The sequence below is a fragment of the Camellia sinensis genome, chromosome 14 (genome assembly GCF_055761805.1).
Source record: "Camellia sinensis isolate YWXY chromosome 14, ASM5576180v1, whole genome shotgun sequence".
Lineage (NCBI taxonomy): Eukaryota > Viridiplantae > Streptophyta > Magnoliopsida > Ericales > Theaceae > Camellia > Camellia sinensis.
The window spans coordinates 103,997,729-104,020,041 of record NC_138974.1 but is presented as its reverse complement, the minus strand read 5'-3'; the positions used below and the strand labels follow the sequence as shown (position 1 = coordinate 104,020,041).

Here is a 22,313-nt window from a genome sequence, read left to right as displayed (position 1 = left end):
GGGGAAAAAAAAAAGGGGGGGGGGGTGGTGGAAAAAGGGACAAAAGGGGTGCAACACGAGGACTTCCCAGGGGGTCACCCATCCTAGTACTACTCTCGCCCAAGCACGCTTAACTGCGGAGTTCTGATGGGATCCGGTGCATTAGTGCTGGTATGATCGCAACCGAAGATTAACCGCGACTTTATTGTTTTAAGCAGTAGACGGGGAAAAAAATGAAATTGAATGGAACAGGATAATCTGGAAATGGTTTAAAAGGGAGAAATTGTCGAAAAGGAGGCGAAGGCGATTGAATGGGCTAAAAATCGGACAGGCTGTCCGGGGAAAAAAAAAAGGGGGGGGGGTGGTGGAAAAAGGGACAAAAGGGGTGCAACACGAGGACTTCCCAGGGGGTCACCCATCCTAGTACTACTCTCGCCCAAGCACGCTTAACTGCGGAGTTCTGATGGGATCCGGTGCATTAGTGCTGGTATGATCGCACCCGAAGATTAACCGCGACTTTATTGTTTTAAGCAGTAGACGGGGAAAAAAATGAAATTGAATGGAACAGGATAATCTGGAAATGGTTTAAAAGGGAGAAATTGTCGAAAAGGAGGCGAAGGCGATTGAATGGGCTAAAAATCGGACAGGCTGTCCGGGGAAAAAAAAAAGCGGGGGGGTGGGGGAAAAAGGGACAAAAGGGGTGCAACACGAGGACTTCCCAGGGGGTCACCCATCCTAGTACTACTCTCGCCCAAGCACGCTTAACTGCGGAGTTCTGATGGGATCCGGTGCATTAGTGCTGGTATGATCGCACCCAAAGATTAACCGCGACTTTATTGTTTTAAGCAGTAGACGGGGAAAAAAATTAAATTGAATGGAACAGGATAATCTGGAAATGGTTTAAAAGGGAGAAATTGTCGAAAAGGAGGTGAAGGCGATTGAATGGGCTAAAAATCGGACAGGCTGTCCGGGGAAAAAAAAAAGGGGGGGGGTGGTGGAAAAAGGGACAAAAGGGGTGCAACACGAGGAATTCCCAGGGGGTCACCCATCCTAGTACTACTCTCCCCCAAGCACGCTTAACTGCGGAGTTCTGATGGGATCCGGTGCATTAGTGCTGGTATGATCGCACCCGAAGATTAACCGCGACTTTATTGTTTTAAGCAGTAGAAAAAAATGAAATTGAATGGAACAGGATAATCTGGAAATGGTTTAAAAGGGAGAAATTGTCGAAAAGGAGGCGAAGGCGATTGAATGGGCTAAAAATCGGACAGGCTGTCCGGGGAAAAAAAAAAGAGGGGGGGTGGTGGAAAAAGGGACAAAAGGGGTGCAACACGAGGACTTCCCAGGGGGTCACCGATCCTAGTACTACTCTCGCCCAAGCACGCTTAACTGCGGAGTTCTGATGGGATCCGGTGCATTAGTGCTGGTATGATCGCACCCGAAGATTAACCGCGACTTTATTGTTTTAAGCAGTAGACGGGGAAAAAACTGAAATTGAATGGAACAGGATAATCTGGAAATGGTTTAAAAGGGAGAAATTGTCGAAAAGGAGGCGAAGGCGATTGAATGGGCTAAAAATCGGACAGGCTGTCCGGGGAAAAAAAAAAGGGGGGGGGGTGGTGGAAAAAGGGACAAAAGGGGTGCAACACGAAGACTTCCCAGGGGGTCACCCATCCTAGTACTACTCTCGCCCAAGCACGCTTAACTGCGGAGTTCTGATGGGATCCGGTGCATTAGTGCTGGTATGATCGCACCCGTAGATTAACCGCGACTTTATTGTTTTAAGCAGTAGACGGGGAAAAAAATGAAATTGAATGGAACAGGATAATCTGGAAATGGTTTAAAAGGGAGAAATTGTCGAAAAGGAGGCGAAGGCGATTGAATGGGCTAAAAATCGGACAGGCTGTCCGGGGAAAAAAAAAAGGGGGGGGGGGGTGGTGGAAAAAGGGACAAAAGGGGTGCAACACGAGGACTTCCCAGGGGGTCACCCATCCTAGTACTACTCTCGCCCAAGCACGCTTGACTGCGGAGTTCTGAGGGGATCCGGTGCATTAGTGCTGGTATGATCGCACCCGAAGATTAACCGCGACTTTATTGTTTTAAGCAGTAGACGGGGAAAAAAATGAAATTGAATGGAAGAGGATAATCTGGAAATGGTTTAAAAGGGAGAAATTGTCGAAAAGGAGGCGAAGGCGATTGAATGGGCTAAAAATCGGACAGGCTGTCCGGGGAAAAAAAAAAGGGGGGGGGGGGTGGTGGAAAAAGGGACAAAAGGGGTGCAACACGAGGACTTCCCAGGGGGTCACCCATCCTAGTACTACTCTCGCCCAAGCACGCTTAACTGCGGAGTTCTGATGGGATCCGGTGCATTAGTGCTGGTATGATCGCACCCGAAGATTAACCGCGACTTTATTGTTTTAAGCAGAAGACGGGGAAAAAAATGAAATTGAATGGAACAGGATAATCTAGAAATGGTTTAAAAGGGAGAAATTGTCGAAAAGGAGGCGAAGGCGATTGAATGGGCTAAAAATCGGACAGGCTGTCCGGGGAAAAAAAAAAAGGGGGGGGGGTGGTGGAAAAAGGGACAAAAGGGGTGCAACACGAGGACTTCCCAGGGGGTCACCCATCCTAGTACTACTCTCGCCCAAGCATGCTTAACTGCGGAGTTCTGATGGGATCCGGTGCATTAGTGCTGGTATGATCACACCCGAAGATTAACCGCGACTTTATTGTTTTAAGCAGTAGACGGGGAAAAAAATGAAATTGAATGGAACAGGATAATCTGGAAATGGTTTAAAAGGGAGAAATTGTCGAAAAGGAGGCGAAGGCGATTGAATGGGTTAAAAATCGGACAGGCTGTCCGGGGAAAAACAAAAGGGGGGGGTGGTGGAAAAAGGGACAAAAGGGGTGCAACACGAGGACTTCCCAGGGGGTCACCCATCCTAGTACTACTCTCGCCCAAGCACGCTTAACTGCGGAGTTCTGATGGGATCCGGTGCATTAGTGCTGGTATGATCGCACCCGAAGATTAACCGCGACTTTATTGTTTTAAGCAGTAGACGAGGAAAAAAATGAAATTGAATGGAACAGGATAATCTGGAAATGGTTTAAAAGGGAGAAATTGTCGAAAAGGAGGCGAAGGCGATTGAATGGGCTAAAAATCGGACAGGCTGTCCGGGGAAAAAAAAAAGGGGGGGGGGTGGTGGAAAAAGGGACAAAAGGGGTGCAACACGAGGACTTCCCAGGGGGTCACCCATCCTAGTACTACTCTCGCCCAAGCACGCTTAACTGCGGAGTTCTGATGGGATCCGGTGCATTAGTGCTGGTATGATCGCACCCGAAGATTAACCGCGACTTTATTGTTTTAAGCAGTAGACGGGGAAAAAAATGAAATTGAATGGAACAGGATAATCTGGAAATGGTTTAAAAGGGAGAAATTGTCGAAAAGGAGGCGAAGGCGATTGAATGGGCTAAAAATCGGACAGGCTGTCCGGGGAAAAAAAAAAGGGGGGGGGGGGGTGGTGGAAAAAGGGACAAAAGGGGTGCAACACGAGGACTTCCCAGGGGGTCACCCATCCTAGTACTACTCTCGCCCAAGCACGCTTAACTGCGGAGTTCTGATGGGATCCGGTGCATTAGTGCTGGTATGATCGCACCCGAAGATTAACCGCGACTTTATTGTTTTAAGCAGTAGACGGGGAAAAAAATGAAATTGAATGGAACAGGATAATCTGGAAATGGTTTAAAAGGGAGAAATTGTCGAAAAGGAGGCGAAGGCGATTGAATGGGCTAAAAATCGGACAGGCTGTCCGGGGAAAAAAAAAAGGGGGGGGGGTGGGGGAAAAAGGGACAAAAGGGGTGCAACACGAGGACTTCCAGGGGGTCACCCATCCTAGTACTACTCTCGCCCAAGCACGCTTAACTGCGGAGTTCTGATGGGATCCGGTGCATTAGTGCTGGTATGATCGCACCCAAAGATTAACCGCGACTTTATTGTTTTAAGCAGTAGACGGGGAAAAAAATGAAATTGAATGGAACAGGATAATCTGGAAATGGTTTAAAAGGGAGAAATTGTCGAAAAGGAGGTGAAGGCGATTGAATGGGCTAAAAATCGGACAGGCTGTCCGGGGAAAAAAAAAAGGGGGGGGGGTGGTGGAAAAAGGGACAAAAGGGGTGCAACACGAGGACTTCCCAGGGGGTCACCCATCCTAGTACTACTCTCGCCCAAGCACGCTTAACTGCGGAGTTCTGATGGGATCCGGTGCATTAGTGCTGGTATGATCGCACCCGAAGATTAACCGCGACTTTATTGTTTTAAGCAGTAGACGGGGAAAAAAATGAAATTGAATGGAACAGGATAATCTGGAAATGGTTTAAAAAGGAGAAATTGTCGAAAAGGAGGCGAAGGCGATTGAATGGGCTAAAAATCGGACAGGCTGTCCGGGGAAAAAAAAAAGGGGGGGGGGGTGGTGGAAAAAGGGACAAAAGGGGTGCAACACGAGGACTTCCCAGGGGGTCACCCATCCTAGTACTACTCTCGCCCAAGCACGCTTAACTGCGGAGTTCTGATGGGATCCGGTGCATTAGTGCTGGTATGATCGCACCCGAAGATTAACCGCGACTTTATTGTTTTAAGCAGTAGACGGGGAAAAAAATGAAATTGAATGGAACAGGATAATCTGGAAATGGTTTAAAAGGGAGAAATTGTCGAAAAGGAGGCGAAGGCGATTGAATGGGCTAAAAATCGGACAGGCTGTCCGGGGAAAAAAAAAAGGGGGGGGGTGGGGGAAAAAGGGACAAAAGGGGTGCAACACGAGGACTTCCAGGGGGTCACCCATCCTAGTACTACTCTCGCCCAAGCACGCTTAACTGCGGAGTTCTGATGGGATCCGGTGCATTAGTGCTGGTATGATCGCACCCAAAGATTAACCGCGACTTTATTGTTTTAAGCAGAAGACGGGGAAAAAAATGAAATTGAATGGAACAGGATAATCTAGAAATGGTTTAAAAGGGAGAAATTGTCGAAAAGGAGGCGAAGGCGATTGAATGGGCTAAAAATCGGACAGGCTGTCCGGGGAAAAAAAAAAGGGGGGGGGGGTGGTGGAAAAAGGGACAAAAGGGGTGCAACACGAGGACTTCCCAGGGGGTCACCCATCCTAGTACTACTCTCGCCCAAGCACGCTTAACTGCGGAGTTCTGATGGGATCCGGTGCATTAGTGCTGGTATGATCACACCCGAAGATTAACCGCGACTTTATTGTTTTAAGCAGTAGACGGGGAAAAAAATGAAATTGAATGGAACAGGATAATCTGGAAATGGTTTAAAAGGGAGAAATTGTCGAAAAGGAGGCGAAGGCGATTGAATGGGTTAAAAATCGGACAGGCTGTCCGGGGAAAAACAAAAGGGGGGGGTGGTGGAAAAAGGGACAAAAGGGGTGCAACACGAGGACTTCCCAGGGGGTCACCCATCCTAGTACTACTCTCGCCCAAGCACGCTTAACTGCGGAGTTCTGATGGGATCTGGTGCATTAGTGCTGGTATGATCGCACCCGAAGATTAACCGCGACTTTATTGTTTTAAGCAGTAGACGAGGAAAAAAATGAAATTGAATGGAACAGGATAATCTGGAAATGGTTTAAAAGGGAGAAATTGTCGAAAAGGAGGCGAAGGCGATTGAATGGGCTAAAAATCGGACAGGCTGTCCGGGGAAAAAAAAAAGGGGGGGGGGGTGGTGGAAAAAGGGACAAAAGGGGTGCAACACGAGGACTTCCCAGGGGGTCACCCATCCTAGTACTACTCTCGCCCAAGCACGCTTAACTGCGGAGTTCTGATGGGATCCGGTGCATTAGTGCTGGTATGATCGCACCCGAAGATTAACCGCGACTTTATTGTTTTAAGCAGTAGACGGGGAAAAAAATGAAATTGAATGGAACAGGATAATCTGGAAATGGTTTAAAAGGGAGAAATTGTCGAAAAGGAGGCGAAGGCGATTGAATGGGCTAAAAATCGGACAGGCTGTCCGGGGAAAAAAAAAAGGGGGGGGGGGGTGGTGGAAAAAGGGACAAAAGGGATGCAACACGAGGACGTCCCAGGGGGTCACCCATCCTAGTACTACTCTCGCCCAAGCACGCTTAACTGCGGAGTTCTGATGGGATCCAGTGCATTAGTGCTGGTATGATCGCACCCGAAGATTAACCGCGACTTTATTGTTTTAAGCAGTAGACGGGGAAAAAAATGAAATTGAATGGAACAGGATAATCTGGAAATGGTTTAAAAGGGAGAAATTGTCGAAAAGGAGGCGAAGGCGATTGAATGGGCTAAAAATCGGACAGGCTGTCCGGGGAAAAAAAAAAGGGGGGGGGGGTGGTGGAAAAAGGGACAAAAGGGGTGCAACACGAGGACTTCCCAGGGGGTCACCCATCCTAGTACTACTCTCGCCCAAGCACGCTTAACTGCGGAGTTCTGATGGGATCCGATGCATTAGTGCTGGTATGATCGCACCCGAAGATTAACCGCGACTTTATTGTTTTAAGCAGTAGACGGGGAAAAAAATGAAATTGAATGGAACAGGATAATCTGGAAATGGTTTAAAAGGGAGAAATTGTCGAAAAGGAGGCGAAGGCGATTAAATGGGCTAAAAATCGGACAGGCTGTCCGGGGAAAAAAAAAGGGGGGGGGTGGTGGAAAAAGGGACAAAAGGGGTGCAACACGAGGAATTCCCAGGGGGTCACCCATCCTAGTACTACTCTCCCCCAAGCACGCTTAACTGCGGAGTTTTGATGGGATCCGGTGCATTAGTGCTGGTATGATCGCACCCGAAGATTAACCGCGACTTTATTGTTTTAAGCAGTAGAAAAAAATGAAATTGAATGGAACACGATAATCTGGAAATGGTTTAAAAGGGAGAAATTGTCGAAAAGGAGGCGAAGGCGATTGAATGGGCTAAAAATCGGACAGGCTGTCCGGGGAAAAAACAAAGAGGGGGGGGTGGTGGAAAAAGGGACAAAAGGGGTGCAACACGAGGACTTCCCAGGGGGTCACCCATCCTAGTACTACTCTCGCCCAAGCACGCTTAACTGCGGAGTTCTGATGGGATCCGGTGCATTAGTGCTGGTATGATCGCACCCGAAGATTAACCGCGACTTTATTATTTTAAGCAGTAGACGGGGAAAAAAATGAAATTGAATGGAACAGGATAATCTGGAAATGGTTTAAAAGGGAGAAATTGTCGAAAAGGAGGCGAAGGCGATTGAATGGGCTAAAAATCGGACAGGCTGTCCGGGGAAAAAAAAAAAGGGGGGGGGGGTGGTGGAAAAAGTGACAAAAGGGGTGCAACACGAGGACTTCCCAGGGGGTCACCCATCCTAGTACTACTCTCGCCCAAGCACGCTTAACTGCGGAGTTCTGATGGGATCCGGTGCATTAGTGCTGGTATGATCGCACCCGAAGATTAACCGCGACTTTATTGTTTTAAGCAGTAGACGGGGAAAAAAATGAAATTGAATGGAACAGGATAATCTGGAAATGGTTTAAAAGGGAGAAATTTTCGAAAATGAGGCGAAGGCGATTGAATGGGCTAAAAATCGGACAGGCTGTCCAGGGAAAAAAAAAAGGGGGGGGGGTGGTGGAAAAAGGGACAAAAGGGGTGCAACACGAGGACTTCCCAGGGGGTCACCCATCCTAGTACTACTCTCGCCCAAGCACGCTTAACTGCGGAGTTCTGATGGGATCTGGTGCATTAGTGCTGGTATGATCGCACCCGAAGATTAACCGCGACTTTATTGTTTTAAGCAGTAGACGAGGAAAAAAATGAAATTGAATGGAACAGGATAATCTGGAAATGGTTTAAAAGGGAGAAATTGTCGAAAAGGAGGCGAAGGCGATTGAATGGGCTAAAAATCGGACAGGCTGTCCGGGGAAAAAAAAAAAGAGGGGGGGGGGGTGGTGGAAAAAGGGACAAAAGGGGTGCAACACGAGGACTTCCCAGGGGGTCACCCATCCTAGTACTACTCTCGCCCAAGCACGCTTAACTGCGGAGTTCTGATGGGATCCGGTGCATTAGTGCTGGTATGATCGCACCCGAAGATTAACCGCGACTTTATTGTTTTAAGCAGTAGACGGGGAAAAAAATGAAATTGAATGGAACAGGATAATCTGGAAATGGTTTAAAAGGGAGAAATTGTCGAAAAGGAGGCGAAGGCGATTGAATGGGCTAAAAATCGGACAGGCTGTCCGGGGAAAAAAAAAAGGGGGGGGGGGGTGGTGGAAAAAGAGACAAAAGGGGTGCAACACGAGGACTTCCCAGGGGGTCACCCATCCAAGTACTACTCTCGCCCAAGCACGCTTAACTGCGGAGTTCTGATGGGATCCGGTGCATTAGTGCTGGTATGATCGCACCCGAAGATTAACCGCGACTTTATTGTTTTAAGCAGTAGACGGGGAAAAAAATGAAATTGAATGGAGGAGGATAATCTGGAAATGGTTTAAAAGGGAGAAATTGTCGAAAAGGAGGCGAAGGCGATTGAATGGGCAAAAAATCGGACAGGCTGTCCGGGGAAAAAAAAAAGGGGGGGGGGGTGGTGGAAAAAGGGACAAAAGGGGTGCAACACGAGGACTTCCCAGGGGGTCACCCATCCTAGTACAACTCTCGCCAAAGCACGCTTAACTGCGGAGTTCTGATGGGATCCGGTGCATTAGTGCTGGTATGATCGCACCCGAAGATTAACCGCGACTTTATTGTTTTAAGCAGTAGACGGGGAAAAAAATGAAATTGAATGGAACAGGATAATCTGGAAATGGTTTAAAAGGGAGAAATTGTCGAAAAGGAGGCGAAGGCGATTGAATGGGCTAAAAATCGGACAGGCTGTCCGGGGAAAAAAAAAAGGGGGGGGGGGGTGGTGGAAAAGGGACAAAAGGGGTGCAACACGAGGACTTCCCAGGGGGTCACCCATCCTAGTACTACTCTCGCCCAAGCACGCTCAACTGCGGAGTTCTGATGGGATCCGGTGCATTAGTGCTGGTATGATCGCACCCGAAGATTAACCGCGACTTTATTGTTTTAAGCAGTAGACGGGGAAAAAAATGAAATTGAATGGAACAGGATAATCTGGAAATGGTTTAAAAGGGAGAAATTGTCGAAAAGGAGGCGAAGGCGATTGAATGGGCTAAAAATCGGACAGGCTGTCCGGGGAAAAAAAAAGGGGGGGGGGGTGGTGGAAAAAGGGACAAAAGGGGTGCAACACGAGGACTTCCCAGGGGGTCACCCATCCTAGTACTACTCTCGCCCAAGCACGCTTAACTGCGGAGTTCTGATGGGATCCGGTGCATTAGTGCTGGTCTGATCGCACCCGAAGATTAACCGCGACTTTATTGTTTTAAGCAGTAGACGGGGAAAAAAATGAAATTGAATGGAACAGGATAATCTGGAAATGGTTTAAAAGGGAGAAATTGTCAAAAAGGAGGCGAAGGCGATTGAATGGGCTAAAAATCGGACAGGCTGTCCGGGGGAAAAAAAAAGGGGGGGGGGGGGGTGGTGGAAAAAGGGACAAAAGGGGTGCAACAAGAGGACTTCCCAGGGGGTCACCCATCCTAGTACTACTCTCGCCCAAGCACGCTTAACTGCGGAGTTCTGATGGGATCCGGTGCATTAGTGCTGGTATGATCGCACCCGAAGATTAACCGCGACTTTATTGTTTTAAGCAGTAGACGGGGAAAAAAATGAAATTGAATGGAACATGATAATCTGGAAATGGTTTAAAAGGGAGAAATTTTCGAAAAGGAGGCGAAGGCGATTGAATGGGCTAAAAATCGGACAGGCTGTCCGGGGAAAAAAAAAAGGGGGGGGGGGTGGTGGAAAAAGGGACAAAAGGGGTGCAACACGAGGACTTCCCAGGGGGTCACCCATCCTAGTACTACTCTCGCCCAAGCACGCTTAACTGCGGAGTTCTGATGGGATCTGGTGCATTAGTGCTGGTATGATCGCACCCGAAGATTAACCGCGACTTTATTGTTTTAAGCAGTAGACGAGGAAAAAAATCAAATTGAATGGAACAGGATAATCTGGAAATGGTTTAAAAGGGAGAAATTGTCGAAAAGGAGGCGAAGGCGATTGAATGGGCTAAAAATCGGACAGGCTGTCCGGGGGAAAAAAAAAAGAGGGGGGGGGGTGGTGGAAAAAGGGACAAAAGGGGTGCAACACGAGGACTTCCCAGGGGGTCACCCATCCTAGTACTACTCTCGCCCAAGCACGCTTAACTGCGGAGTTCTGATGGGATCCGGTGCATTAGTGCTGGTATGATCGCACCCGAAGATTAACCGCGACTTTATTGTTTTAAGCAGTAGACGGGGAAAAAAATGAAATTGAATGGAACAGGATAATCTGGAAATGGTTTAAAAGGGAGAAATTGTCGAAAATGAGGCGAAGGCGATTGAATGGGCTAAAAATCGGACAGGCTGTCCGGGGAAAAAAAAAAGGGGGGGGGTGGTGGAAAAAGGGACAAAAGGGGTGCAACACGAGGACTTCCCAGGGGGTCACCCATCCTAGTACTACTCTCGCCCAAGCACGCTTAACTGCGGAGTTCTGATGGGATCCGGTGCATTAGTGCTGGTATGATCGCACCCGAAGATTAACCGCGAATTTATTGTTTTAAGCAGTAGACGGGGAAAAAAATGAAATTGAATGGAACAGGATAATCTGGAAATGGTTTAAAAGGGAGAAATTGTCGAAAAGGAGGCGAAGGCGATTGAATGGGCTAAAAATCGGACAGGCTGTCCGGGGAAAAAAAAAAGGGGGGGGGTGGTGGAAAAAGGGACAAAAGGGGTGCAACACGAGGACTTCCCAGGGGGTCACCCATCCTAGTACTACTCTCGCCCAAGCACGCTTAACTGCGGAGTTCTGATGGGATCCGGTGCATTAGTGCTGGTATGATCGCACCCGAAGATTAACCGCGACTTTATTGTTTTAAGCAGTAGACGGGGAAAAAAATGAAATTGAATGGAACAGGATAATCTGGAAATGGTTTAAAAGGGAGAAATTGTCGAAAAGGAGGCGAAGGCGATTGAATGGGCTAAAAATCGGACAGGCTGTCCGGGGAAAAAAAAAAGGGGGGGGGGGGTGGTGGAAAAAGAGACAAAAGGGGGGCAACACGAGGACTTCCCAGGGGGTCACCCATCCAAGTACTACTCTCGCCCAAGCACGCTTAACTGCGGAGTTCTGATGGGATCCAGTGCATTAGTGCTGGTATGATCGCACCCGAAGATTAACCGCGACTTTAATGTTTTAAGCAGTAGACGGGGAAAAAAATGAAATTGAATGGAACAGGATAATCTGGAAATGGTTTAAAAGGGAGAAATTGTCGAAAAGGAGGCGAAGGCGATTGAATGGGCTAAAAATCGGACAGGCTGTCCGGGGAAAAAAAAAAGGGGGGGGGGGTGGTGGAAAAAGGGACAAAAGGGGTGCAACACGAGGACTTCCCAGGGGGTCACCCATCCTTGTACTACTCTCGCCCAAGCACGCTTAACTGCGGAGTTCTGATGGGATCCGGTGCATTAGTGCTGGTATGATCGCACCCGAAGATTAACCGCGACTTTATTGTTTTAAGCAGTAGACGGGGAAAAAAATGAAATTGAATGGAACAGGATAATCTGGAAATGGTTTAAAAGGGAGAAATTTTCGAAAAGGAGGCGAAGGCGATTGAATGGGCTAAAAATCGGACAGGCTGTCCGGGGAAAAAAAAAAGGGGGGGGTGGTGGAAAAAGGGACAAAAGGGGTGCAACACGAGGACTTCCCAGGGGGTCACCCATCCTAGTACTACTCTCGCCCAAGCACGCTTAACTGCGGAGTTCTGATGGGATCTGGTGCATTAGTGCTGGTATGATCGCACCCGAAGATTAACCGCGACTTTATTGTTTTAAGCAGTAGACGAGGAAAAAAATAAAATTGAATGGAACAGGATAATCTGGAAATGGTTTAAAAGGGAGAAATTGTCGAAAAGGAGGCGAAGGCGATTGAATGGGCTAAAAATCGGACAGGCTGTCCGGGGAAAAAAAAAAGAGGGGGGGGGGTGGTGGAAAAAGGGACAAAAGGGGTGCAACACGAGGACTTCCCAGGGGGTCACCCATCCTAGTACTACTCTCGCCCAAGCACGCTTAACTGCGGAGTTCTGATGGGATCCGGTGCATTAGTGCTGGTATGATCGCACCCGAAGATTAACCGCGACTTTATTGTTTTAAGCAGTAGACGGGGAAAAAAATGAAATTGAATGGAACAGGATAATCTGGAAATGGTTTAAAAGGGAGAAATTGTCGAAAAGGAGGCGAAGGCGATTGAATGGGCTAAAAATCGGACAGGCTGTCCGGGGAAAAAAAAAAGGGGGGGGGGGTGGTGGAAAAAGGGACAAAAGGGGTGCAACACGAGGACTTCCCAGGGGGTCACCCATCCTAGTACTACTCTCGCCCAAGCACGCTTAACTGCGGAGTTCTGATGGGATCCGGTGCATTAGTGCTGGTATGATCGCACCCGAAGATTAACCGCGACTTTATTGTTTTAAGCAGTAGACGGGGAAAAAAATGAAATTGAATGGAACAGGATAATCTGGAAATGGTTTAAAAGGGAGAAATTGTCGAAAATGAGGCGAAGGCGATTGAATGGGCTAAAAATCGGACAGGCTGTCCGGGAAAAAAAAAAAGGGGGGGGGGGGGTGGTGGAAAAAGGGACAAAAGGGGTGCAACACGAGGACTTCCCAGGGGGTCACCCATCCTAGTACTACTCTCGCCCAAGCACGCTTAACTGCGGAGTTCTGATGGGATCCGGTGCATTAGTGCTGGTATGATCGCACCCGAAGATTAACCGCGACTTTATTGTTTTAAGCAGTAGACGGGGAAAAAAATGAAATTGAATGGAACAGGATAATCTGGAAATGGTTTAAAAGGGAGAAATTGTCGAAAAGGAGGCGAAGGCGATTGAATGGGCTAAAAATCGGACAGGCTGTCCGGGGAAAAAAAAAAGGGCGGGGGGTGGTGGAAAAAGGGACAAAAGGGGTGCAACACGAGGACTTCCCAGGGGGTCACCCATCCTAGTACTACTCTCGCCCAAGCACGCTTAACTGCGGAGTTCTGATGGGATCCGGTGCATTAGTGCTGGTATGATCGCACCCGAAGATTAACCGCGACTTTATTGTTTTAAGCAGTAGACGGGGAAAAAAATGAAATTGAATGGAATAGGATAATCTGGAAATGGTTTAAAAGGGAGAAATTGTCGAAAAGGAGGCGAAGGCGATTGAATGGGCTAAAAATCGGACAGGCTGTCCGGGGAAAAAAAAAAGGGGGGGGGTGGTGGAAAAAGGGACAAAAGGGGTGCAACACGAGGACTTCCCAGGGGGTCACCCATCCTAGTACTACTCTCGCCCAAGCACGCTTCACTGCGGAGTTCTGATGGGATCCGGTGCATTAGTGCTGGTATGATCGCACCCGAAGATTAACCGCGACTTTATTGTTTTAAGCAGTAGACGCGGAAAAAAATGAAATTGAATGGAATAGGATAATCTGGAAATGGTTTAAAAGGGAGAAATTGTCGAAAAGGAGGCGAAGGCGATTGAATGGGCTAAAAATCGGACAGGCTGTCCGGGGAAAAAAAAAGGGGGGGGGGTGGTGGAAAAAGGGACAAAAGGGGTGCAACACGAGGACTTCCCAGGGGGTCACCCATCCTAGTACTACTCTCGCCCAAGCACGCTTAACTGCGGAGTTCTGATGGGATCCGGTGCATTAGTGCTGGTATGATCGCACCCGAAGATTAACCGCGACTTTATTGTTTTAAGCAGTAGACGGGGAAAAAAATGAAATTGAATGGAACAGGATAATCTGGAAATGGTTTAAAAGGGAGAAATTGTCGAAAAGGAGGCGAAGGCGATTAAATGGGCTAAAAATCGGACAGGCTGTCCGGGGAAAAAAAAAAGGGGGGGGGTGGTGGAAAAAGGGACAAAGGGGTGCAACACGAGGACTTCCCAGGGGGTCACCCATCCTAGTACTACTCTCGCCCAAGCACGCTTAACTGCGGAGTTCTGATGGGATCCGGTGCATTAGTGCTGGTATGATCGCACCCGAAGATTAACCGCGACTTTATTGTTTTAAGCAGTAGACGGGGAAAAAAATGAAATTGAATGGAACAGGATAATCTGGAAATGGTTTAAAAGGGAGAAATTGTCGAAAAGGAGGCGAAGGCGATTGAATGGGCTAAAAATCGGACAGGCTGTCCGGGGAAAAAAAAAAGGGGGGGGTGGGGTGGTGGAAAAAGGGACAAAAGGGGTGCAACACGAGGGCTTCCCAGGGGGTCACCCATCCTAGTACTACTCTCGCCCAAGCACGCTTAACTGCGGAGTTCTGATGGGATCCGGTGCATTAGTGCTGGTATGATCGCACCCGAAGATTAACCGCGACTTTATTGTTTTAAGCAGTAGACGGGGAAAAAAATGAAATTGAATGGAATAGGATAATCTGGAAATGGTTTAAAAGGGAGAAATTGTCGAAAATGAGGCGAAGGCGATTGAATGGGCTAAAAATCGGACAGGCTGTCCGGGGAAAAAAAAAAAGGGGGGGGGGGGTGGTGGAAAAAGGGACAAAAGGGGTGCAACACGAGGACTTCCCAGGGGGTCACCCATTCTAGTACTACTCTCGCCCAAGCACGCTTAACTGCGGAGTTCTGATGGGATCCGGTGCATTAGTGCTGGTATGATCGCACCCGAAGATTAACCGCGACTTTATTGTTTTAAGCAGTAGACGGGGAAAAAAATGAAATTGAATGGAACAGGATAATCTGGAAATGGTTTAAAAGGGAGAAATTGTCGAAAAGGAGGCGAAGGCGATTGAATGGGCTAAAAATCGGACAGGCTGTCCGGGGAAAAAAAAAAGGGGGGGGGGGTGGTGGAAAAGGGACAAAAGGGGTGCAACACGAGGACTTCCCAGGGGGTCACCCATCCTAGTACTACTCTCGCCCAAGCACGCTCAACTGCGGAGTTCTGATGGGATTCGGTGCATTAGTGCTGGTATGATCGCACCCGAAGATTAACCGCGACTTTATTGTTTTAAGCAGTAGACGGGGAAAAAAATGAAATTGAATGGAAAGGATAATCTGGAAATGGTTTAAAAGGGAGAAATTGTCGGAAAGGAGGCGAAGGCGATTGAATGGGCTAAAAATCGGACAGGCTGTCCGGGGAAAAAAAAAAGGGGGGGGGGGGTGGTGGAAAAAGGGACAAAAGGGGTGCAACACGAGGACTTCCCAGGGGGTCACCCATCCTAGTACTACTCTCGCCCAAGCACGCTTAACTGCGGAGTTCTGATGGGATCCGGTGCATTAGTGCTGGTATGATCGCACCCGAAGATTAACCGCGACTTTATTGTTTTAAGCAGTAGACGGGAAAAAAAATGAAATTGAATGGAACATGATAATCTGGAAATGGTTTAAAAGGGAGAAATTGTCGAAAATGAGGCGAAGGCGATTGAATGGGCTAAAAATCGGACAGGCTGTCCGGGAAAAAAAAAAAGGGGGGGGGGGGTGGTGGAAAAAGGGACAAAAGGGGTGCAACACGAGGACTTCCCAGGGGGTCACCCATCCTAGTACTACTCTCGCCCAAGCACGCTTAACTGCGGAGTTCTGATGGGATCCGGTGCATTAGTGCTGGTATGATCGCACCCGAAGATTAACCGCGACTTTATTGTTTTAAGCAGTAGACGGGGAAAAAAATGAAATTGAATGGAACAGGATAATCTGGAAATGGTTTAAAAGGGAGAAATTGTCGAAAAGGAGGCGAAGGCGATTGAATGGGCTAAAAATCGGACAGGCTGTCCGGGGAAAAAAAAAAGGGGGGGTGGTGGAAAAAGGGACAAAAGGGGTGCAACACGAGGACTTCCCAGGGGGTCACCCATCCTAGTACTACTCTCGCCCAAGCATGCTTAACTGCGGAGTTCTGATGGGATCCGGTGCATTAGTGCTGGTATGATCGCACCCGAAGATTAACCGCGACTTTATTGTTTTAAGCAGTAGACGGGGAAAAAAATGAAATTGAATGGAACAGGATAATCTGGAAATGGTTTAAAAGGGAGAAATTGTCGAAAAGGAGGCGAAGGCGATTGAATGGGCTAAAAATCGGACAGGCTGTCCGGGGAAAAAAAAAAGGGGGGGGGGGTGGTGGAAAAAGGGACAAAAGGGGTGCAACACGAGGACTTCCCAGGGGGTCACCCATCCTAGTACTACTCTCGCCCAAGCACGCTTAACTGCGGAGTTCTGATGGGATCCGGTGCATTAGTGCTGGTATGATCGCACCCGAAGATTAACCGCGACTTTATTGTTTTAAGCAGTAGACGGGGAAAAAAATGAAATTGAATGGAATAGGATAATCTGGAAATGGTTTAAAAGGGAGAAATTGTCGAAAAGGAGGCGAAGGCGATTGAATGGGCTAAAAATCGGACAGGCTGTCCGGGGAAAAAAAAAGGGGGGGGGGGTGGTGGAAAAAGGGACAAAAGGGGTACAACACGAGGACTTCCCAGGGGGTCACCCATCCTAGTACTACTCTCGCCCAAGCACGCTTAACTGCGGAGTTCTGATGGGATCCGGTGCATTAGTGCTGGTATGATCGCACCCGAAGATTAACCGCGACTTTATTGTTTTAAGCAGTAGACGGGGAAAAAAATGAAATTGAATGGAACAGGATAATCTGGAAATGGTTTAAAAGGGAGAAATTGTCGAAAAGGAGGCGAAGGCGATTAAATGGGCTAAAAATCGGACAGGCTGTCCGGGGAAAAAAAAAAGGGGGGGGTGGTGGAAAAAGGGACAAAGGGGGTGCAACACGAGGACTTCCCAGGGGGTCACCCATCCTAGTACTACTCTCGCCCAAGCACGCTTAACTGCGGAGTTCTGATGGGATCCGGTGCATTAGTGCTGGTATGATCGCACCCGAAGATTAACCGCGACTTTATTGTTTTAAGCAGTAGACGGGGAAAAAAATGAAATTGAATGGAACAGGATAATCTGGAAATGGTTTAAAAGGGAGAAATTGTCGAAAAGGAGGCGAAGGCGATTGAATGGGCTAAATATCGGACAGGCTGTCCGGGAAAAAAAAAAAGGGGGGGGGGGGGTGGTGGAAAAAGGGACAAAAGGGGTGCAACACGAAGGCTTCCCAAGGGGTCACCCATCCTAGTACTACTCTCGCCCAAGCACGCTTAACTGCGGAGTTCTGATGGGATCCGGTGCATTAGTGCTGGTATGATCGCACCCGAAGATTAACCGCGACTTTATTGTTTTAAGCAGTAGACGGGGAAAAAAATGAAATTGAATGGAATAGGATAATCTGGAAATGGTTTAAAAGGGAGAAATTGTCGAAAAGGAGGCGAAGGCGATTGAATGGGCTAAAAATCGGACAGGCTGTCCGGGGAAAAAAAAAAGGGGGGGGGTGGTGGAAAAAGGGACAAAAGGGGTGCAACACGAGGACTTCCCAGGGGGTCACCCATTCTAGTACTACTCTCGCCCAAGCACGCTTAACTGCGGAGTTCTGATGGGATCCGGTGCATTAGTGCTGGTATGATCGCACCCAAAGATTAACCGCGACTTTATTGTTTTAAGCAGTAGACGGGGAAAAAAATGAAATTGAATGGAACAGGATAATCTGGAAATGGTTTAAAAGGGAGAAATTGTCGAAAAGGAGGCGAAGGCGATTGAATGGGCTAAAAATCGGACAGGCTGTCCGGGGAAAAAAAAAAGGGGGGGGGGGTGGTGGAAAAGGGACAAAAGGGGTGCAACACGAGGACTTCCCAGGGGGTCACCCATCCTAGTACTACTCTCGCCCAAGCACGCTCAACTGCGGAGTTCTGATGGGATCCGGTGCATTAGTGCTGGTATGATCGCACCCGAAGATTAACCGCGACTTTATTGTTTTAAGCAGTAGACGGGGAAAAAAATGAAATTGAATGGAAAGGATAATCTGGAAATGGTTTAAAAGGGAGAAATTGTCGAAAAGGAGGCGAAGGCGATTGAATGGGCTAAAAATCGGACAGGCTGTCCGGGGAAAAAAAAAAGGGGGGGTGGTGGAAAAAGGGACAAAAGGGGTGCAACACGAGGACTTCCCAGGGGGTCACCCATCCTAATACTACTCTCGCCCAAGCACGCTTAACTGCGGAGTTCTGATGGGATCCGGTGCATTAGTGCTGGTATGATCGCACCCGAAGATTAACCGCGACTTTATTGTTTTAAGCAGTAGACGGGGAAAAAAAATGAAATTGAATGGAACAGGATAATCTGGAAATGGTTTAAAAGGGAGAAATTGTCGAAAATGAGGCGAAGGCGATTGAATGGGCTAAAAATCGGACAGGCTGTCCGGGGAAAAAAAAAAAGGGGGGGGTGGTGGAAAAAGGGACAAAAGGGGTGCAACACGAGGACTTCCCAGGGGGTCACCCATCCTAGTACTACTCTCGCCCAAGCACGCTTAACTGCGGAGTTCTGATGGGATCCGGTGCATTAGTGCTGGTATGATCGCACCCGAAGATTAACCGCGACTTTATTGTTTTAAGCAGTAGACGGGGAAAAAAATGAAATTGAATGGAACAGGATAATCTGGAAATGGTTTAAAAGGGAGAAATTGTCGAAAAGGAGGCGAAGGCGATTGAATGGGCTAAAAATCGGACAGGCTGTCCGGGGGAAAAAAAAAGGGGGGGGGGGGTGGTGGAAAAAGGGACAAAAGGGGTGCAACACGAGGACTTCCCAGGGGGTCACCCATCCTAGTACTACTCTCGCCCAAGCACGCTTAACTGCGGAGTTCTGATGGGATCCGGTGCATTAGTGCTGGTATGATCGCACCCGAAGATTAACCGCGACTTTATTGTTTTAAGCAGTAGACGGGGAAAAAAATGAAATTGAATGGAACAGGATAATCTGGAAATGGTTTAAAAGGGAGAAATTGTCGAAAAGGAGGCGAAGGCGATTGAATGGGCTAAAAATCGGACAGGCTGTCCGGGGAAAAAAAAAAAGGGGGGGGGGTGGTGGAAAAAGGGACAAAAGGGGTGCAACACGAGGACTTCCCAGGGGGTCACCCATCCTAGTACTACTCTCGCCCAAGCACGCTTCACTGCGGAGTTCTGATGGGATCCGGTGCATTAGTGCTGGTATGATCGCACCCGAAGATTAACCGCGACTTTATTGTTTTAAGCAGTAGACTGGGAAAAAAATGAAATTGAATGGAACAGGATAATCTGGAAATGGTTTAAAAGGGAGAAATTGTCGAAAAGGAGGCGAAGGCGATTGAATGGGCTAAAAATCGGACAGGCTGTCCGGGGAAAAAAAAAGGGGGGGGTGGTGGAAAAAGGGACAAAAGGGGTGCAACACGAGGACTTCCCAGGGGGTCACCCATCCTAGTACTACTCTCGCCCAAGCACGCTTAACTGCGGAGTTCTGATGGGATCCGGTGCATTAGTGCTGGTATGATCGCACCCCAAGATTAACCGCGACTTTATTGTTTTAAGCAGTAGACGGGGAAAAAAATGAAATTGAATGGAACAGGATAATCTGGAAATGGTTTAAAAGGGAGAAATTGTCGAAAAGGAGGCGAAGGCGATTGAATGGGCTAAAAATCGGACAGGCTGTCCGGGGAAAAAAAAAAGGGGGGGGGGGGTGGTGGAAAAATGGACAAAAGGGGTGCAACACGAGGACTTCCCAGGGGGTCACCCATCCTAGTACTACTCTCGCCCAAGCACGCTTAACTGCGGAGTTCTGATGGGATCCGGTGCATTAGTGCTGGTATGATCGCACCCGAAGATTAACCGCGACTTTATTGTTTTAAGCAGTAGACGGGGAAAAAAATGAAATTGAATGGAACAGGATAATCTGGAAATGGTTTAAAAGGGAGAAATTGTCGAAAAGGAGGCGAAGGCGATTGAATGGGCTAAAAATCGGACAGGCTGTCCGGGGAAAAAAAAAGGGGGGGGGGGGTGGTGGAAAAAGGGACAAAAGGGGTGCAACACGAGGACTTCCCAGGGGGTCACCCATCCTAGTACTACTCTCGCCCAAGCACGCTTAACTGCAGAGTTCTGATGGGATCCGGTGCATTAGTGCTGGTATGATCGCACCCGAAGATTAACCGCGACTTTATTGTTTTAAGCAGTAGACGGGGAAAAAAATGAAATTGAATGGAACAGGATAATCTGGAAATGGTTTAAAAGGGAGAAATTGTCGAAAAGGAGGCGAAGGCGATTGAATGGGCTAAAAATCGGACAGGCTGTCCGGGGAAAAAAAAAAGGGGGGGGGGTGGTGGAAAAATGGACAAAAGGGGTGCAACACGAGGACTTCCCAGGGGGTCACCCATCCTAGTACTACTCTCGCCCAAGCACGCTTAACTGCGGAGTTCTGATGGGATCCGGTGCATTAGTGCTGGTATGATCGCACCCGAAGATTAACCGCGACTTTATTGTTTTAAGCAGTAGACGGGGAAAAAAATGAAATTGAATGGAACAGGATAATCTGGAAATGGTTTAAAAGGGAGAAATTGTCGAAAAGGAGGCGAAGGCGATTGAATGGGCTAAAAATCGGACAGGCTGTCCGGGGAAAAAAAAAGGGGGGGGGGTGGTGGAAAAAGGGACAAAAGGGGTGCAACACGAGGACTTCCCAGGGGGTCACCCATCCTAGTACTACTCTCGCCCAAGCACGCTTAACTGCAGAGTTCTGATGGGATCCGGTGCATTAGTGCTGGTATGATCGCACCCGAAGATTAACCGCGACTTTATTGTTTTAAGCAGTAGACGGGGAAAAAAATGAAATTGAATGGAACAGGATAATCTGGAAATGGTTTAAAAGGGAGAAATTGTCGAAAAGGAGGCGAAGGCGATTGAATGGGCTAAAAATCGGACAGGCTGTCCGGGGAAAAAAAAAAGGGGGGGGGTGGTGGAAAAAGGGACAAAAGGGGTGCAACACGAGGACTTCCCAGGGGGTCACCCATCCTAGTACTACTCTCGCCCAAGCACGCTTAACTGCGGAGTTCTGATGGGATCCGGTGCATTAGTGCTGGTATGATCGCACCCGAAGATTAACCGCGACTTTATTGTTTTAAGTAGTAGACGGGGAAAAAAATGAAATTGAATGGAACAGGATAATCTGGAAATGGTTTAAAAGGGAGAAATTGTCGAAAAGGAGGCGAAGGCGATTGAATGGGCTAAAAATCGGACAGGCTGTCCGGGGAAAAAAAAAAGAGGGGGGGGTGGTGGAAAAAGGGACAAAAGGGGTGCAACACGAGGACTTCCCAGGGGGTCACCCATCCTAGTACTACTCTCGCCCAAGCACGCTTAACTGCGGAGTTCTGATGGGATCCGGTGCATTAGTGCTGGTATGATCGCACCCGAAGATTAACCGCGACTTTATTGTTTTAAGCAGTAGACGGGGAAAAAAATGAAATTGAATGGAACAGGATAATCTGGAAATGGTTTAAAAGGGAGAAATTGTCGAAAAGGAGGCGAAGGCGATTGAATGGGCTAAAAATCGGACAGGCTGTCCGGGGAAAAAAAAAAGGGGGGGGGGGTGGTGGAAAAAGGGACAAAAGGGGTGCAACACGAGGACTTCCCAGGGGGTCACCCATCCTAGTACTACTCTCGCCCAAGCACGCTTAACTGCGGAGTTCTGATGGGATCCGGTGCATTAGTGCTGGTATGATCGCACCCGAAGATTAACCGCGACTTTATTGTTTTAAGCAGTAGACGGGGAAAAAAATGAAATTGAATGGAACAGGATAATCTGGAAATGGTTTAAAAGGGAGAAATTGTCGAAAAGGAGGCGAAGGCGATTGAATGGGCTAAAAATCGGACAGGCTGTCCGGGGAAAAAAAAAGGGGGGGGGGGGTGGTGGAAAAAGGGACAAAAGGGGTGCAACACGAGGACTTCCCAGGGGGTCACCCATCCTAGTACTACTCTCGCCCAAGCACGCTTAACTGCGGAGTTCTGATGGGATCCGGTGCATTAGTGCTGGTATGATCGCACCCGAAGATTAACCGCGACTTTATTGTTTTAAGTAGTAGACGGGGAAAAAAATGAAATTGAATGGAACAGGATAATCTGGAAATGGTTTAAAAGGGAGAAATTGTCGAAAAGGAGGCGAAGGCGATTGAATGGGCTAAAAATCGGACAGGCTGTCCGGGGAAAAAAAAAAGAGGGGGGGGTGGTGGAAAAAGGGACAAAAGGGGTGCAACACGAGGACTTCCCAGGGGGTCACCCATCCTAGTACTACTCTCGCCCAAGCACGCTTAACTGCGGAGTTCTGATGGGATCCGGTGCATTAGTGCTGGTATGATCGCACCCGAAGATTAACCGCG

At 48.2% G+C, this 22,313-nt stretch overlaps 71 non-coding genes across 71 annotated transcripts; all 71 read right to left on the bottom strand.

Moving 5' to 3' along the window:
• Positions 1–45: 45 nt before the first annotated feature.
• LOC145809385 (5S ribosomal RNA) lies at positions 46–164 on the bottom strand. The gene has a single exon (XR_014352923.1). It is a non-coding gene; the product is annotated as a 5S ribosomal RNA (ribosomal RNA).
• Positions 165–361: 197 nt separating this feature from the next.
• LOC145808192 (5S ribosomal RNA) lies at positions 362–480 on the bottom strand. The gene has a single exon (XR_014351657.1). It is a non-coding gene; the product is annotated as a 5S ribosomal RNA (ribosomal RNA).
• A 196-nt stretch (positions 481–676) lies between these two features.
• LOC145808191 (5S ribosomal RNA) lies at positions 677–795 on the bottom strand. The gene has a single exon (XR_014351656.1). It is a non-coding gene; the product is annotated as a 5S ribosomal RNA (ribosomal RNA).
• Positions 796–991: 196 nt separating this feature from the next.
• LOC145810446 (5S ribosomal RNA) lies at positions 992–1,110 on the bottom strand. Its single transcript, XR_014354014.1, has one exon. It is a non-coding gene; the product is annotated as a 5S ribosomal RNA (ribosomal RNA).
• A 190-nt stretch (positions 1,111–1,300) lies between these two features.
• On the bottom strand, positions 1,301–1,419 carry LOC145810455 (5S ribosomal RNA). The gene has a single exon (XR_014354023.1). It is a non-coding gene; the product is annotated as a 5S ribosomal RNA (ribosomal RNA).
• A 197-nt stretch (positions 1,420–1,616) lies between these two features.
• On the bottom strand, positions 1,617–1,735 carry LOC145809452 (5S ribosomal RNA). The gene has a single exon (XR_014353003.1). It is a non-coding gene; the product is annotated as a 5S ribosomal RNA (ribosomal RNA).
• Positions 1,736–1,934: 199 nt separating this feature from the next.
• On the bottom strand, positions 1,935–2,053 carry LOC145810209 (5S ribosomal RNA). Its single transcript, XR_014353782.1, has one exon. It is a non-coding gene; the product is annotated as a 5S ribosomal RNA (ribosomal RNA).
• Positions 2,054–2,252: 199 nt separating this feature from the next.
• LOC145808190 (5S ribosomal RNA) lies at positions 2,253–2,371 on the bottom strand. Its single transcript, XR_014351655.1, has one exon. It is a non-coding gene; the product is annotated as a 5S ribosomal RNA (ribosomal RNA).
• A 198-nt stretch (positions 2,372–2,569) lies between these two features.
• On the bottom strand, positions 2,570–2,688 carry LOC145810095 (5S ribosomal RNA). The gene has a single exon (XR_014353661.1). It is a non-coding gene; the product is annotated as a 5S ribosomal RNA (ribosomal RNA).
• A 195-nt stretch (positions 2,689–2,883) lies between these two features.
• LOC145808189 (5S ribosomal RNA) lies at positions 2,884–3,002 on the bottom strand. The gene has a single exon (XR_014351654.1). It is a non-coding gene; the product is annotated as a 5S ribosomal RNA (ribosomal RNA).
• A 197-nt stretch (positions 3,003–3,199) lies between these two features.
• Positions 3,200–3,318, bottom strand: LOC145808188 (5S ribosomal RNA). The gene has a single exon (XR_014351653.1). It is a non-coding gene; the product is annotated as a 5S ribosomal RNA (ribosomal RNA).
• A 200-nt stretch (positions 3,319–3,518) lies between these two features.
• Positions 3,519–3,637, bottom strand: LOC145808187 (5S ribosomal RNA). The gene has a single exon (XR_014351652.1). It is a non-coding gene; the product is annotated as a 5S ribosomal RNA (ribosomal RNA).
• A 197-nt stretch (positions 3,638–3,834) lies between these two features.
• On the bottom strand, positions 3,835–3,952 carry LOC145810306 (5S ribosomal RNA). Its single transcript, XR_014353882.1, has one exon. It is a non-coding gene; the product is annotated as a 5S ribosomal RNA (ribosomal RNA).
• Positions 3,953–4,149: 197 nt separating this feature from the next.
• Positions 4,150–4,268, bottom strand: LOC145808186 (5S ribosomal RNA). Its single transcript, XR_014351651.1, has one exon. It is a non-coding gene; the product is annotated as a 5S ribosomal RNA (ribosomal RNA).
• Positions 4,269–4,466: 198 nt separating this feature from the next.
• Positions 4,467–4,585, bottom strand: LOC145808185 (5S ribosomal RNA). The gene has a single exon (XR_014351650.1). It is a non-coding gene; the product is annotated as a 5S ribosomal RNA (ribosomal RNA).
• Positions 4,586–4,781: 196 nt separating this feature from the next.
• On the bottom strand, positions 4,782–4,899 carry LOC145810305 (5S ribosomal RNA). The gene has a single exon (XR_014353881.1). It is a non-coding gene; the product is annotated as a 5S ribosomal RNA (ribosomal RNA).
• A 198-nt stretch (positions 4,900–5,097) lies between these two features.
• LOC145809133 (5S ribosomal RNA) lies at positions 5,098–5,216 on the bottom strand. Its single transcript, XR_014352627.1, has one exon. It is a non-coding gene; the product is annotated as a 5S ribosomal RNA (ribosomal RNA).
• A 195-nt stretch (positions 5,217–5,411) lies between these two features.
• Positions 5,412–5,530, bottom strand: LOC145809514 (5S ribosomal RNA). Its single transcript, XR_014353074.1, has one exon. It is a non-coding gene; the product is annotated as a 5S ribosomal RNA (ribosomal RNA).
• Positions 5,531–5,728: 198 nt separating this feature from the next.
• Positions 5,729–5,847, bottom strand: LOC145808184 (5S ribosomal RNA). Its single transcript, XR_014351649.1, has one exon. It is a non-coding gene; the product is annotated as a 5S ribosomal RNA (ribosomal RNA).
• Positions 5,848–6,046: 199 nt separating this feature from the next.
• LOC145810891 (5S ribosomal RNA) lies at positions 6,047–6,165 on the bottom strand. The gene has a single exon (XR_014354444.1). It is a non-coding gene; the product is annotated as a 5S ribosomal RNA (ribosomal RNA).
• Positions 6,166–6,363: 198 nt separating this feature from the next.
• Positions 6,364–6,482, bottom strand: LOC145809605 (5S ribosomal RNA). Its single transcript, XR_014353166.1, has one exon. It is a non-coding gene; the product is annotated as a 5S ribosomal RNA (ribosomal RNA).
• A 195-nt stretch (positions 6,483–6,677) lies between these two features.
• LOC145811276 (5S ribosomal RNA) lies at positions 6,678–6,796 on the bottom strand. Its single transcript, XR_014354820.1, has one exon. It is a non-coding gene; the product is annotated as a 5S ribosomal RNA (ribosomal RNA).
• Positions 6,797–6,987: 191 nt separating this feature from the next.
• Positions 6,988–7,106, bottom strand: LOC145808182 (5S ribosomal RNA). Its single transcript, XR_014351647.1, has one exon. It is a non-coding gene; the product is annotated as a 5S ribosomal RNA (ribosomal RNA).
• Positions 7,107–7,305: 199 nt separating this feature from the next.
• On the bottom strand, positions 7,306–7,424 carry LOC145808181 (5S ribosomal RNA). Its single transcript, XR_014351646.1, has one exon. It is a non-coding gene; the product is annotated as a 5S ribosomal RNA (ribosomal RNA).
• Positions 7,425–7,621: 197 nt separating this feature from the next.
• On the bottom strand, positions 7,622–7,740 carry LOC145809513 (5S ribosomal RNA). Its single transcript, XR_014353073.1, has one exon. It is a non-coding gene; the product is annotated as a 5S ribosomal RNA (ribosomal RNA).
• A 201-nt stretch (positions 7,741–7,941) lies between these two features.
• LOC145808180 (5S ribosomal RNA) lies at positions 7,942–8,060 on the bottom strand. Its single transcript, XR_014351645.1, has one exon. It is a non-coding gene; the product is annotated as a 5S ribosomal RNA (ribosomal RNA).
• A 199-nt stretch (positions 8,061–8,259) lies between these two features.
• Positions 8,260–8,378, bottom strand: LOC145809020 (5S ribosomal RNA). Its single transcript, XR_014352515.1, has one exon. It is a non-coding gene; the product is annotated as a 5S ribosomal RNA (ribosomal RNA).
• Positions 8,379–8,576: 198 nt separating this feature from the next.
• Positions 8,577–8,695, bottom strand: LOC145810657 (5S ribosomal RNA). Its single transcript, XR_014354217.1, has one exon. It is a non-coding gene; the product is annotated as a 5S ribosomal RNA (ribosomal RNA).
• A 198-nt stretch (positions 8,696–8,893) lies between these two features.
• On the bottom strand, positions 8,894–9,012 carry LOC145810002 (5S ribosomal RNA). The gene has a single exon (XR_014353569.1). It is a non-coding gene; the product is annotated as a 5S ribosomal RNA (ribosomal RNA).
• Positions 9,013–9,209: 197 nt separating this feature from the next.
• LOC145809559 (5S ribosomal RNA) lies at positions 9,210–9,328 on the bottom strand. Its single transcript, XR_014353120.1, has one exon. It is a non-coding gene; the product is annotated as a 5S ribosomal RNA (ribosomal RNA).
• A 201-nt stretch (positions 9,329–9,529) lies between these two features.
• Positions 9,530–9,648, bottom strand: LOC145810219 (5S ribosomal RNA). Its single transcript, XR_014353794.1, has one exon. It is a non-coding gene; the product is annotated as a 5S ribosomal RNA (ribosomal RNA).
• Positions 9,649–9,846: 198 nt separating this feature from the next.
• On the bottom strand, positions 9,847–9,965 carry LOC145809512 (5S ribosomal RNA). Its single transcript, XR_014353071.1, has one exon. It is a non-coding gene; the product is annotated as a 5S ribosomal RNA (ribosomal RNA).
• Positions 9,966–10,165: 200 nt separating this feature from the next.
• LOC145808179 (5S ribosomal RNA) lies at positions 10,166–10,284 on the bottom strand. The gene has a single exon (XR_014351644.1). It is a non-coding gene; the product is annotated as a 5S ribosomal RNA (ribosomal RNA).
• A 196-nt stretch (positions 10,285–10,480) lies between these two features.
• On the bottom strand, positions 10,481–10,599 carry LOC145808178 (5S ribosomal RNA). The gene has a single exon (XR_014351643.1). It is a non-coding gene; the product is annotated as a 5S ribosomal RNA (ribosomal RNA).
• A 196-nt stretch (positions 10,600–10,795) lies between these two features.
• Positions 10,796–10,914, bottom strand: LOC145808176 (5S ribosomal RNA). Its single transcript, XR_014351641.1, has one exon. It is a non-coding gene; the product is annotated as a 5S ribosomal RNA (ribosomal RNA).
• Positions 10,915–11,113: 199 nt separating this feature from the next.
• LOC145810262 (5S ribosomal RNA) lies at positions 11,114–11,232 on the bottom strand. Its single transcript, XR_014353838.1, has one exon. It is a non-coding gene; the product is annotated as a 5S ribosomal RNA (ribosomal RNA).
• A 198-nt stretch (positions 11,233–11,430) lies between these two features.
• LOC145809759 (5S ribosomal RNA) lies at positions 11,431–11,549 on the bottom strand. Its single transcript, XR_014353321.1, has one exon. It is a non-coding gene; the product is annotated as a 5S ribosomal RNA (ribosomal RNA).
• A 195-nt stretch (positions 11,550–11,744) lies between these two features.
• LOC145809511 (5S ribosomal RNA) lies at positions 11,745–11,863 on the bottom strand. The gene has a single exon (XR_014353070.1). It is a non-coding gene; the product is annotated as a 5S ribosomal RNA (ribosomal RNA).
• A 199-nt stretch (positions 11,864–12,062) lies between these two features.
• Positions 12,063–12,181, bottom strand: LOC145808175 (5S ribosomal RNA). The gene has a single exon (XR_014351640.1). It is a non-coding gene; the product is annotated as a 5S ribosomal RNA (ribosomal RNA).
• Positions 12,182–12,379: 198 nt separating this feature from the next.
• LOC145808174 (5S ribosomal RNA) lies at positions 12,380–12,498 on the bottom strand. The gene has a single exon (XR_014351639.1). It is a non-coding gene; the product is annotated as a 5S ribosomal RNA (ribosomal RNA).
• Positions 12,499–12,698: 200 nt separating this feature from the next.
• LOC145808173 (5S ribosomal RNA) lies at positions 12,699–12,817 on the bottom strand. Its single transcript, XR_014351638.1, has one exon. It is a non-coding gene; the product is annotated as a 5S ribosomal RNA (ribosomal RNA).
• A 197-nt stretch (positions 12,818–13,014) lies between these two features.
• On the bottom strand, positions 13,015–13,133 carry LOC145808172 (5S ribosomal RNA). The gene has a single exon (XR_014351637.1). It is a non-coding gene; the product is annotated as a 5S ribosomal RNA (ribosomal RNA).
• A 196-nt stretch (positions 13,134–13,329) lies between these two features.
• LOC145809256 (5S ribosomal RNA) lies at positions 13,330–13,448 on the bottom strand. The gene has a single exon (XR_014352767.1). It is a non-coding gene; the product is annotated as a 5S ribosomal RNA (ribosomal RNA).
• Positions 13,449–13,644: 196 nt separating this feature from the next.
• On the bottom strand, positions 13,645–13,763 carry LOC145808170 (5S ribosomal RNA). Its single transcript, XR_014351635.1, has one exon. It is a non-coding gene; the product is annotated as a 5S ribosomal RNA (ribosomal RNA).
• Positions 13,764–13,958: 195 nt separating this feature from the next.
• Positions 13,959–14,077, bottom strand: LOC145808169 (5S ribosomal RNA). Its single transcript, XR_014351634.1, has one exon. It is a non-coding gene; the product is annotated as a 5S ribosomal RNA (ribosomal RNA).
• Positions 14,078–14,277: 200 nt separating this feature from the next.
• LOC145808980 (5S ribosomal RNA) lies at positions 14,278–14,396 on the bottom strand. The gene has a single exon (XR_014352472.1). It is a non-coding gene; the product is annotated as a 5S ribosomal RNA (ribosomal RNA).
• Positions 14,397–14,596: 200 nt separating this feature from the next.
• Positions 14,597–14,715, bottom strand: LOC145809202 (5S ribosomal RNA). The gene has a single exon (XR_014352703.1). It is a non-coding gene; the product is annotated as a 5S ribosomal RNA (ribosomal RNA).
• A 197-nt stretch (positions 14,716–14,912) lies between these two features.
• On the bottom strand, positions 14,913–15,031 carry LOC145811017 (5S ribosomal RNA). The gene has a single exon (XR_014354567.1). It is a non-coding gene; the product is annotated as a 5S ribosomal RNA (ribosomal RNA).
• Positions 15,032–15,229: 198 nt separating this feature from the next.
• LOC145808168 (5S ribosomal RNA) lies at positions 15,230–15,348 on the bottom strand. The gene has a single exon (XR_014351633.1). It is a non-coding gene; the product is annotated as a 5S ribosomal RNA (ribosomal RNA).
• A 199-nt stretch (positions 15,349–15,547) lies between these two features.
• On the bottom strand, positions 15,548–15,666 carry LOC145808167 (5S ribosomal RNA). Its single transcript, XR_014351632.1, has one exon. It is a non-coding gene; the product is annotated as a 5S ribosomal RNA (ribosomal RNA).
• A 194-nt stretch (positions 15,667–15,860) lies between these two features.
• On the bottom strand, positions 15,861–15,979 carry LOC145809730 (5S ribosomal RNA). The gene has a single exon (XR_014353292.1). It is a non-coding gene; the product is annotated as a 5S ribosomal RNA (ribosomal RNA).
• A 198-nt stretch (positions 15,980–16,177) lies between these two features.
• On the bottom strand, positions 16,178–16,296 carry LOC145808166 (5S ribosomal RNA). The gene has a single exon (XR_014351631.1). It is a non-coding gene; the product is annotated as a 5S ribosomal RNA (ribosomal RNA).
• Positions 16,297–16,493: 197 nt separating this feature from the next.
• LOC145809536 (5S ribosomal RNA) lies at positions 16,494–16,612 on the bottom strand. The gene has a single exon (XR_014353096.1). It is a non-coding gene; the product is annotated as a 5S ribosomal RNA (ribosomal RNA).
• Positions 16,613–16,807: 195 nt separating this feature from the next.
• Positions 16,808–16,926, bottom strand: LOC145808165 (5S ribosomal RNA). The gene has a single exon (XR_014351630.1). It is a non-coding gene; the product is annotated as a 5S ribosomal RNA (ribosomal RNA).
• A 200-nt stretch (positions 16,927–17,126) lies between these two features.
• Positions 17,127–17,245, bottom strand: LOC145809848 (5S ribosomal RNA). The gene has a single exon (XR_014353416.1). It is a non-coding gene; the product is annotated as a 5S ribosomal RNA (ribosomal RNA).
• Positions 17,246–17,441: 196 nt separating this feature from the next.
• LOC145809201 (5S ribosomal RNA) lies at positions 17,442–17,560 on the bottom strand. Its single transcript, XR_014352702.1, has one exon. It is a non-coding gene; the product is annotated as a 5S ribosomal RNA (ribosomal RNA).
• A 197-nt stretch (positions 17,561–17,757) lies between these two features.
• LOC145810001 (5S ribosomal RNA) lies at positions 17,758–17,876 on the bottom strand. Its single transcript, XR_014353568.1, has one exon. It is a non-coding gene; the product is annotated as a 5S ribosomal RNA (ribosomal RNA).
• A 193-nt stretch (positions 17,877–18,069) lies between these two features.
• Positions 18,070–18,188, bottom strand: LOC145809544 (5S ribosomal RNA). The gene has a single exon (XR_014353105.1). It is a non-coding gene; the product is annotated as a 5S ribosomal RNA (ribosomal RNA).
• Positions 18,189–18,385: 197 nt separating this feature from the next.
• On the bottom strand, positions 18,386–18,504 carry LOC145808164 (5S ribosomal RNA). The gene has a single exon (XR_014351629.1). It is a non-coding gene; the product is annotated as a 5S ribosomal RNA (ribosomal RNA).
• Positions 18,505–18,703: 199 nt separating this feature from the next.
• Positions 18,704–18,822, bottom strand: LOC145808163 (5S ribosomal RNA). Its single transcript, XR_014351628.1, has one exon. It is a non-coding gene; the product is annotated as a 5S ribosomal RNA (ribosomal RNA).
• A 198-nt stretch (positions 18,823–19,020) lies between these two features.
• On the bottom strand, positions 19,021–19,139 carry LOC145809255 (5S ribosomal RNA). Its single transcript, XR_014352766.1, has one exon. It is a non-coding gene; the product is annotated as a 5S ribosomal RNA (ribosomal RNA).
• Positions 19,140–19,333: 194 nt separating this feature from the next.
• LOC145808162 (5S ribosomal RNA) lies at positions 19,334–19,452 on the bottom strand. Its single transcript, XR_014351627.1, has one exon. It is a non-coding gene; the product is annotated as a 5S ribosomal RNA (ribosomal RNA).
• A 199-nt stretch (positions 19,453–19,651) lies between these two features.
• Positions 19,652–19,770, bottom strand: LOC145808161 (5S ribosomal RNA). The gene has a single exon (XR_014351626.1). It is a non-coding gene; the product is annotated as a 5S ribosomal RNA (ribosomal RNA).
• A 198-nt stretch (positions 19,771–19,968) lies between these two features.
• LOC145809379 (5S ribosomal RNA) lies at positions 19,969–20,087 on the bottom strand. Its single transcript, XR_014352915.1, has one exon. It is a non-coding gene; the product is annotated as a 5S ribosomal RNA (ribosomal RNA).
• Positions 20,088–20,284: 197 nt separating this feature from the next.
• On the bottom strand, positions 20,285–20,403 carry LOC145808159 (5S ribosomal RNA). The gene has a single exon (XR_014351624.1). It is a non-coding gene; the product is annotated as a 5S ribosomal RNA (ribosomal RNA).
• Positions 20,404–20,599: 196 nt separating this feature from the next.
• Positions 20,600–20,718, bottom strand: LOC145809378 (5S ribosomal RNA). Its single transcript, XR_014352914.1, has one exon. It is a non-coding gene; the product is annotated as a 5S ribosomal RNA (ribosomal RNA).
• A 196-nt stretch (positions 20,719–20,914) lies between these two features.
• Positions 20,915–21,033, bottom strand: LOC145808158 (5S ribosomal RNA). Its single transcript, XR_014351623.1, has one exon. It is a non-coding gene; the product is annotated as a 5S ribosomal RNA (ribosomal RNA).
• A 197-nt stretch (positions 21,034–21,230) lies between these two features.
• Positions 21,231–21,349, bottom strand: LOC145808157 (5S ribosomal RNA). Its single transcript, XR_014351622.1, has one exon. It is a non-coding gene; the product is annotated as a 5S ribosomal RNA (ribosomal RNA).
• Positions 21,350–21,547: 198 nt separating this feature from the next.
• On the bottom strand, positions 21,548–21,666 carry LOC145808156 (5S ribosomal RNA). Its single transcript, XR_014351621.1, has one exon. It is a non-coding gene; the product is annotated as a 5S ribosomal RNA (ribosomal RNA).
• A 198-nt stretch (positions 21,667–21,864) lies between these two features.
• On the bottom strand, positions 21,865–21,983 carry LOC145808155 (5S ribosomal RNA). Its single transcript, XR_014351620.1, has one exon. It is a non-coding gene; the product is annotated as a 5S ribosomal RNA (ribosomal RNA).
• Positions 21,984–22,180: 197 nt separating this feature from the next.
• LOC145808154 (5S ribosomal RNA) lies at positions 22,181–22,299 on the bottom strand. Its single transcript, XR_014351619.1, has one exon. It is a non-coding gene; the product is annotated as a 5S ribosomal RNA (ribosomal RNA).
• Positions 22,300–22,313: the final 14 nt, after the last annotated feature.